Here is a 10,129-nt window from a genome sequence, read left to right on the forward strand (position 1 = left end):
CAACTGAAGTCTTTGTTATACTTTGACGGTGATAAGATTGTGGTGTGCAGCGGACGATTGTCGATTTCACTGCCACTTTTCTGTGTTCCTGAGTCTTCTTCACTCCACATGTCTGAGTCGCAAGTAGATAAATGAAAATGGTAATGACGGTTCTTCATGTGTCACTCTGTGGATCGTGGAAGAAAAAAAAGAGTTGAGTGAGCGAGCGCAAGTCTTATATCAACCACATCCGTGTTCCACGACGTTGATATTACAGTATATTATCATTATACTGCCGCATGATCCAGTAATATGACAGTGATTGGTCATGAAGATTAGAAGATCCGCCTCTGAAAACCACACCTAACATTTGGCCGGACATAGTCACTCATATTGGAAACTTCCGTCCCCGAAAATGTAAGACAGTCCATTACCAGGTATTGCTGGCGCGGGTGGATCAAGAAAATTTGAATTAAATTCGTTATTGGAACACAGCGCCGCCATGTACAAGTTTATGTTATTTTCAAGGGTAAAACGGAACCTTCATCTTACTTTCCGGATGTACTCGTAGAACAATATTTTCTCTGCACTCTTGCTTTTGTACGTAACTCATTCGAGACGCTCTTTTGATCCGTTCATCCTTGGGATCCATAAAGTGTCACGTGTCACAGTCTCAGAACACCAAAAGAACCTCCAGAGTTTGTTCTTCCGGAGTTGAAACAAGCAAACGCATGAACTTGGGAGGGCCAGTTGTTGATAGATTACTGCCCTTGTTCACAACTCCCCGCTGTTTTTTTACAATGTTTTCAGTGTTTTTGCAATTACCCGCCTTATCATATGAAAATATATACATATATAAACAAAAACACTTGAAGACAGTCATATAATTACAGATTTCAAGTCTATTGCGAAATGAACACACATTACTATAAATATATTGGTCAGTGAATACACCACATACTTGACGACAAGCCTGGGATTGTTTCGAAGCACCGAACGGTCTCGAAACAAGGAATCGTGGCACCACGACTCCTTCCAGTAGGTCATTGCTGCCGCGATTGACGTGAGGTACACGCGTGTGTTGCATTTTGTGCTTCCTCGGACACGTTCCCTGTGGTCAGGGTGATTTAGAACTACCGAAAACTGTTCTTATTGGCCAGGTAGGTATGTTGAGCAGCAGTAAGTGTATATTGCCTTGCAGTGCTGGTGTGTGGTGGAAAATTTGGTGAGCCTCTCGCTGGCTATGGCGCTGACGTGACGCCGCTGGGCCGGGATCCACTTGAGTTGCCTGCCGTCAAAGGTAACACTGATTTTATTTTATTTTATTTATGTATTTATTTTGATTATTTATAAGACTGTATACTTATTGAGCGTCTTTTGTCGTATTAAGCCAAAGTGACCGTGTTCAAGCTGGGAAATTATGATGCTGCGGGAGATGGAAATCAGCGTGAGTGATGGCGAAGGTGGCGGCGGCGGGCGACGTGACTTGGCGTCCCCCTTCCCTACATCCATCATGGACTAGAACCACAAGTACACCTCTGTCAGGACACTGTCGGCGTATTTCAGGATTTCATAGAATGTTTCACTCAGACACTGCACTCATGGATCTCACATACATTTCTCTCCTCTCGTACGTCGCCGCCACATTCACCGCTGCTCGCTCCTGCACGCCAGAACTGAAGCACCAACCCATCTCTTCCCAGGTCCTCAGTCTTTTCGCCTCCACCATCACTTACTCCACAACCACCTCCATCACCACCTCCACAACCATTACCACCTCCACAACCATTACCACCTCCACAACCACCACCACAACCATTACCACCACCACAACCATTACCACCACCACAACCATTACCACCTCCACAACCATTACCACCTCCACAACCACCACCACAACCATTACCATCTCCACAACCTTTATCACCACCACAACCATAATCACCACCGCAAGCATAGCCACTTCCACAACCATAATCACCACCACAAGCATAACCATCACCACAAGCATAACCACTTCCACCACCATAACCACCACCACAACCATAACCGGTATTTCTGTACAACTACTGATCCAATCCTCTTACAAAAGATCTTCCTCTTCTCTCCCGTGGGAATACTGGGTTTTTGGATGAGGAAAGCCGAAATAAGCGAAATTTGTCGTTCCAAAAGAAGTTTGCGGAAATTCTTTTCAAATAAATCCCTAAATACGTACAAAATATTCCTAGATTACGAAATACATTTTATTATTTGGACACCACCCCTTCCACAAGGGTACTAATTTAACTTTAACTTAACTAACCAGGGAGCTGCGCCTCCCTTGGACCCCGCCCCCCCGAAGGGTTACTAATCCAACTTGAGCTAACCAAGTAGCTGCATCCCCACCCTGGACTGCCCTCCTAAGGGTTACTAATCTGACTTCATACGAAGGTAACTACTCCCACGAAAATAATTGCAAAATACTCTCAGAGGGGAGATGGGCTCCAGCTTCTTGGTGATGGATGAGTTTGACGAGAGAAAATTAGGAATCCTGGCTGGTGGGTGTGCAAGAGTTGTGCAACAGGTCGCAGTCTGAACAATTCATGATGGCGGTCACTAGAAAAGTGAACCACGGTCAACATGGCAGGCTCTCAGCCACCAGGTGGCGGAATAATACATTCCCAGTATTCCCTGACCCTATCTTGAAGTGCTTTGCTTCCCTCATTGTTGGAGTGCGTCTCGCTCTGTTTCTCCTTCTTAAAGTATAGAAATACTGAAGAAAATTAATATAGAAAAAAGATAAGAACTGTTAGTTATATTGTAATTTTTTTCCTCGCAGCTCCTGGTTTCTTCCTTCGCGGGACAATACAAGATACACGTAGTGCCTCATAATATACAACGACCATGTGTTATAAATCGCTTAGAACATGAAGAAATGTTAAAATAAAGTGAATAAAGGCAATACTATTTGGGGCTGTAGTAGTATAATCACGTTCATAGAAATAACAATACAGGAACTACATTGTATGGCGCCTTAAGTAGTGTTATGAGGCTCAGTTTGGCAGGGGAGCGGTGGTGAATAGTCTAGCTATGGACTTGAATTGTAGAAGACGTCTTCACTTTTTTTTCTAACTACAGTGGGCTTCGTAAGGGAGAGTGACCACTAAAACCTTCACAGATGGAAAGTACTGTGCCAAAATATTACACAGGTCAGCGTGAATCAGTGATTGTAAAGACTAACCCCATAACAACCGCCTACAGTTGTAGTTTTTATTTCAGTTCATCTCGCAATATATTCTGTGAGCCGGGACGTTGAAGTGAAACTAGGGAGGGTTCAGTAAGTCTGTATTTTACGACAATACGACCTCGTGGTTTGAGCAGGAGCCGTGAATTGTTCTTCAGAAAATAAAAAAAAAATGTGTGGTTACGTGAGGGAGGGGGAAGAGCGAGGGAGAGGGAGAAGGGGAGGGGGAGGGGGAGGAAGTCGCGGCTGAGCTACTTGAGGACGGAAGGCAGGCAGGGCATGGAAGGAACGACCCCCAGATATCAGTGACCTGTGTTTTTCTTCTCTGAGATACATTGCGTCAATACTTCTTGGCGTGGTGTATGGGGGGACACGCAGCTCGTTACCTGGCAGGGGGGTGGGGCGTTCCCTGGACCACTACCAAGACGGCGCGGCGCTGTCTGGCCGCGTGAGATGAGTCCATTTCTTTGTTTCGGAATCAGTATCGTGCAGGTGCCGTGCCATCGATCAGGTCATGGCAGTATTTCACTCTTAATTACTCTGGAGAAGCGATTACCATCATGCCAAGGACCTTGTTGAGTGGAAGGGAAGGAAGGGGAGGGGAGGGCTGAGGTGAGGTGACTTAACATTGGAGAGGAGAGGAGAGTAGAGGAGAGTTGGGGTGAGATTGGTGAGGAGAAGAGAAGAGAGGAGAGATTGTTGATGAGGAGACGAGAGGAGAGGAGAGGTGAGATTGGTGAGGAGAAGAAAGAAGTGAGTAAAGATGAGGTGAGATTGGTGAGGAGGGGAGAGAAGTAAGGTGAGGAGAAAAGAGGAGTGGAGAGACAGAAAACTCGACCAAGAGACAACTACGTAAGTTTGCATATAAACAACACATTCAACTAGATCCTCTCATAGCGGTGCGTGGTAGTTCCAGTCAAGGAAGTGATAATGATCTGGGTTTTATCGACTGCGTGTATCTGTCAGACTACGCTTGCAATGTTTTCCTTTTTTCTCTCTCCCCTTTCAATGAATATAGGTATTTGTATCGCCTTAATATGACCCACATTAGGAGCCTTTTGACCATGCCACATATCACAGCATAATTAAAACCACACACCTATATAACTGTACTTGATTATCGATGGTCCTGTATATTTGTAGTGCGTGATATTAACAGGCGACCAGGGTTGATGTACATAGACATTTAAAGGTTTTAGAATCCTGGACCATCTTACCACCGTTACTTAGTGAAGAAATATGAGTTTGTATGTCTGTATATTTACTTCTCATTCTCGTAAGGTTTGTAATTAAGGGGATGGATCAGTGGCGTTCCTGCCCTTTAAATATATTCTTATTTTGTTAGATTTAAGCCTGGAGGGGAAACATAAACGGCTTTGCTCATTCTAACGCGGTCTGACTGCACGTTTGTAGCACATTTTATCTCAACTCTCCGGTGAAATTGCGTTCAATAAAGCCCACCATCGCAGCGGCTCGCTTGTTGCCTCGGCGCATTGTTGAGGCACTGAGATCGCCGGTGAAAGGTGCGTCCAGATTCCTGAGGCTCCAAGAGTACTGGTGAATTTCGTTCCACTCATTACGTACTCCAGTAGATCGGCTTAAACATTCTCCAGTGAACGATATCATTTTTTTGCCTAGGGTTTTTGTGTGTGTTAACCTGCTGCCAGTTTCATCTCGATATATCCAGCTGAAGTTTTATTTTCTTTCTGTAAACTGTAATATTTTGTATCTCGGAGTAGTTACACAGATGTAACCCACGTGTGTACCGAGCGTGTATCGTGATTTGTATTTGAGTAGTGGACTGGCCTGAGGCACGCCGCCAGCCACTGAAGCCGAATGAGATGCTGATGAGAGAGAGAGAGAGAGAGAGAGAGAGAGAGAGAGAGAGAGAGAGAGAGAGAGAGAGAGAGAGAGAGAGAGAGAGAGAGAGAGAGAGAGGGGGTTATGGAATGACTTGTGACAACGCACACTGGAGGGTACTGACACTGGGAAGGACGAGGAATAATGCGATGATTCTGGAAGAATGAATTATGGAGATGAGAAGGAAGGGAGGGCGAGGAAGATGGTCACTGGGGGAGGCAAATGATCACGCCGTCGGGTGATAAGGTAGTGGTGGTGGTAGTGGTGGTGACTGGGACTGGGCGGGTGGAGGTGGGTGGTTGCAATGCCCCTCTGGTCCTGATGCTTACTTTAAGTGCATTGAATTTTCTCTAGGCTACCTCGGCTCCTCCCTGCCTCAATCCTCGATCTCCGCTCAGGACGGTTGCCAGATTCCGTGCGTTCACCTGTATTTCTGTCCCACGTGAGTAAAGGTTTTGTATCGTCATCAAGGGAAGGGTTAATGGGACGTATAAGAGTTTGTTGCAAATGGTTCTTAGGCAAGGGTAAGCTGGAGTGGTGGCTGGCGGTAGAGAAGGCGGCCGCCCGGGGGAGGGTGTGTGGCAGCAAGTTGGCAACCTACGCGGCGGGGCGCGGGTCGGCAGGCTTCCTCAGTCGGTGATAAGTTGTGGTAGGGAGAACTCGTAGCCCGCTCCTCTGTGTTGTTTATCTCTTTGAAGCCCCTTCCCAGAGGCTTCTTCTCCCTTCTGGGCGCGGATTGACTCTTCCCGTCGCCATCACCACGAGCCAAACTGGATTACACGACCAAACCCCATCCGCGGAGCACGGTGAGTGTCCCTCACTGGTCACATGCACCGCTCGCCCTCCTCCACCCTTATTGTGCGTGCATTCTGGCCGCATCCACACTGATAGGCTGGGTGTCAAGAGGGCCTTGGTGCTGCCAACTCGACCAGCTTAGATCGTTGTCATTTTTTTTTTTTCTGGTGTTATCTCTCTGGTTTGTCCGTTATCATACGCTGCGCAACTCCGGATCCTACTCCACAAACAGCAACAAAAAATCCTTCGTACACATGCAATGTTGCGCACAGTAGGCCTGTCAACATGCATTTGATAATACTGTTTTCTTGAGCCTCTTAAGAATGCTATTAAAGAAAAGACCCTTCATAATTCTAAAGATGCAAGGCAGCAGTGAGGAGAGGGGCGATCATGATGTGTCGCGTACCAAGTCACCCCGGTGCTGAGGGCGTAAGGACCCTGTGCTGTTTTTGTTTTGAGATCAAGTCGAGTTGCTTGGCTTGTGCGGGATCTGATCTGACCGCAACTAGGAGGACAGTAAAAGAAGAATGGCAGAAAAGTGTGTCGTAGAGAAATGGTTCAGAGGAGGGCTGAGCCTCAGTGTGGAGGGTGTGAGTGGCGACGTAGATGAAGTGGAGCAAAACACTAGACGAAAGACACATCAGGTGGATGAGTTTTAGGATCAGTTTGCGGAGGTAGGCGTTGCTCAGTGCTCGGTGTACCTGCGCAATGGACGCTTTCATTATGTCAGAAACAGCAACAGAAGGACGCAGGTGGTGTGAGCGGCAGGTGAGTCGCACGTGTGAGTGGCCTGGTCAGGTGTGTGGCGGCGGCCGGGTGGGTCCAGGGGTCACCTGCATCGCGCCTCGCAACCCCGCCGATTATGGCACCCCACCCACCGCTCCTCACGCAACCCGGCGCTCCCCTCCCCCTCCCCCCACTCGGCTGCTCCCACCACAATGCAGCCGCAGACCCCACCGGGCCGCGCTTGACCCCCGCCTCCAGCTTCGAACCCGCCAGCCGTCCCTGCAGCCTCGCGCCTTTTATGTATTTTATGGCTTTGTAGCGTCAACCTGTGACATTATTATGTATTGTATTCCGCGCAGGTTTTGCCGGTAGGTTTTTAAGGATTAGCTTAATGGCGTGTGTTGTCCTAATGAGGTGGTGTTCGTGATTTTTTTCTTAATCTTCATATGCAAGATACGTATTGGACGGTTCATCATGAGCTTTGCGAAACAACGCATGTATTCCTCTGTGGAGCAGTGAGGTAAATATGGTGTAGGCTGCGGAGAGGCGTGCGCTGCTTGGCAATGGAGTGTTGTGGAGTGATGGAAGGAAGTCCAGCATGACGTCCCTTCCGGCGGTCCTCACTATTGCCTTCTCGCTCCGCCGCCAATAAACTTTTGTTTTGTTGTCAGCGGTTGTTTTGAGCTCAATGCGTTTTATGATGGCTCCTCCCACACCCACCTGCCAAATCACCACCTTACTCCTCGATCCTCCCCTCCCCACTTCATTCCAGTAGTTCCCTCGCACCTTGTCAAGCTTCCCCTGTTTTCTTAACTAACCGCAACCCTCCCCCATTCCCCCACTCCAAATCAATCCCTTCTCTACTCCCCACCTCAGTCCTCCCTCTTTTCCCCTGTTGCCTTCCCTCTTCCTCTCGGTATAACATCCTTGTCCACTCTCCCTTCCACTACTGTCCCTTGTCCCCTTCTGTCCCAACTGTCTATATGAAGTTCCCCAGCATCCCAACCCTTCTCTCATTTCGTCTCTCTCTCTCTCTCTCTCTCTCTCTCTCTCTCTCTCTCTCTCTCTCTCTCTCTCTCTCTCTCTCTCTCTCTCTCTCTCTCTCTCTCTCTCCCCTTCATCTTCCTTCCGCCTTTCTTTCCCTTCTTATTTGTCATTTCTTTTGTCTTCAGTACGTGGCTTTTTCCGTGCCCCCTTGAATTGATCAGTGTGGTAAGTGACAAGATGTTGCAAGGCTGATCTCATCTTCTAACTTCTAGCCTTTCTTCCTTCTTCATATACCAACGCCGCTCTTGCCCTCAACCAGTCACCTGAGTGGGCGTGGCCAAAACGAACCACCAGCACCACCACCATCACCGCATTCCCGTCTGTGGCTCGCGGGCTGTTCAAGATGTGGGCGATAATACAATATCCTACAGCTTCCAATGCAGCGTTCCAAGAAGGAATGTGTGTGTGTGTGTGTGTGTGTGTGTGTGTGTGTCTATAATTCACCCACACGCTAGACTCGTGATCACCAGCCATTACCGTCCCGGAGAGTCCCTGAGGCGCCTGTAGTTCGATGTATGGGTGAGGCTGAGACCTTTCAAACACGCGCAGTTCATCTTGGTGCGTAGAGAGCAGGAGGTGCTCGGCTACTAGTGAACATCTTTAACCCGAGCCGGGGGCGAACTGCAGCCTGTTAAGTGACAGGCAAGGACATTAAGAACGTCAGTGTGTGTGTGTGTGTGTGTGTGTGTTTGTTTATGACTATGTTTATGTATTATAAGTTGAGTATTGTAAGAGCTTCTTTTACACAGGCGCACACACACACACACACACACACACACACACACACACACTTGTATGGCCGTATCCACTGTCCATGATCCTTATGCTCTTATGATGTAAGTCGCCTGGAGCGTACTGTGCTGCAGAGGTGTGGAGGGTGTGGGTTAAAAAGAGACCGGGGAGCTGCAGAACCGGATCTTCTGCCTGTGCGAGTTCAAACACATCTAGACAAGCCGCACGTGTGACTGAGGCCTGCGCGGAGAGAGTAAAGAGCAAGTGTAGGAGCAGCTTTCCGTATGAATTACTGTGTCCTTTCACGGAAACAATACGAAACTACAATAGGGAAAAAGGACTTGTGTAAGCACCCGTGTCTGTAGAGAATGAGTCGCAAGCAAGGACTGGACACTGGTGATTCCTGGTCATTGCTTTCGCGGAGTGCTGGACGCGCCTTTCTCTGTCATCACTCATACCGGAATGCCGTGGTGGAGATCGCTTTGAAGAGTCTTTGTAGAATAATGTACTGCATATTGATGATCCTTTGAAGTATAATTAATATCTTAAATAAATATGTACACGTGGAACTTCATAAACTGTTTTTTTTTGTCTGGCAGAAAGACAGCTCTTTACGATTATGAAAACACCGCACGCACAAATTACCTGAAAATATGAGCTGCCGAAGAGAAATTTCATAGTAAATGCTATTCAAACAAACGAAGATCAAATCAGAGATAAAGACATGAAGGTTCGGTTGTCTTTTATAAATAACATGTAATGCGGAAGTGGTGAATGTCTTGCCAGAACAAGGGAACACCGCTGCCTGAGGGCCTGGGGTGTTCGCGTGTCGGTCTGACCCTCCGCAGCCTCAGAGCGGGAAGCCGGTGGGTGAGTGTGGCGTGCTGGTTGAGAGACGCACCTCAGCCCACGTGGTACTCCTGTCCTTGCTCGTGTCAGGCGGTGCTGTTAGTCACCTCATGCAACTGTACTGGTATTTTCCTTGTTTGGTCTCCTCTGCCTCAGATCGTTCTCTCCTCCACGTCCTCTATATCGTTGACCTTTGTTCTTTTCTAGCTTTTCCTGTTGATAATTTTTCTCCTACATTCCTTCTCATTTTCATTTTCTTAAAGCTTTTTTATTATGCTGATCTCGTTAGTATTTTTTTCTGAGATATTCCTTATTCCTCTTCCGTCATCATTGCCCACATCATCGTCATAACCACCATCACCTTCACCACCATCATCGTTATCATTATCATCATTTTCACCACCACCAATCACCTCAACCTCCACCAGCGGTTAATGATTCTTTTCTTTACTCATAATAAAGTTATTAGTACAGTAGGAAGCAGCGTTAGGCCTAGAGGTTATCGAGCCATCTTGTAATTATGAAAACAGACGAATGGCAGGAGGCTTCCCCATTCAGGCCCCAAGAGACTGGTCGCTCGCCGGGCCAAGGCTTATTGTAATTCGTCCATGAATAAAAGATGTGTATATTTTCTAAACAAACATACGTAGAGTTTGTTTCATGATTATTACTGTTGTTGCTGTTGTTGGTGTAGTTGTTGCTGTTATTGTTTTTGTCATCGTCATTATTATTATTGATATTTTGTTATTATTATTATTACTACTACTACTACTACTACTACTACTACTACTAGTACTACTACTACTACTACTACTACTACTACTACTACTAGTACTACTACTACTACTACTACTACTACTACTACTAGTACTACTACTACTACTACTACTACTGGTTCTATTACAACTACTACTCCTA

General features: G+C 47.0%; 1 long non-coding RNA gene across 1 annotated transcript; it reads left to right on the plus strand.

Moving 5' to 3' along the window:
* The first annotated feature begins 614 nt into the window (after positions 1-614).
* Positions 615-9,854, plus strand: LOC135098271 (uncharacterized). Its single transcript, XR_010266774.1, has 2 exons — positions 615-1,139; positions 5,417-9,854. It is a non-coding gene; the product is annotated as an uncharacterized LOC135098271 (long non-coding RNA).
* The last annotated feature ends 275 nt before the right edge of the window (positions 9,855-10,129 follow it).

The sequence above is a fragment of the Scylla paramamosain genome, chromosome 4 (assembly GCF_035594125.1).
Source record: "Scylla paramamosain isolate STU-SP2022 chromosome 4, ASM3559412v1, whole genome shotgun sequence".
NCBI classification, from domain to species: domain Eukaryota; kingdom Metazoa; phylum Arthropoda; class Malacostraca; order Decapoda; family Portunidae; genus Scylla; species Scylla paramamosain.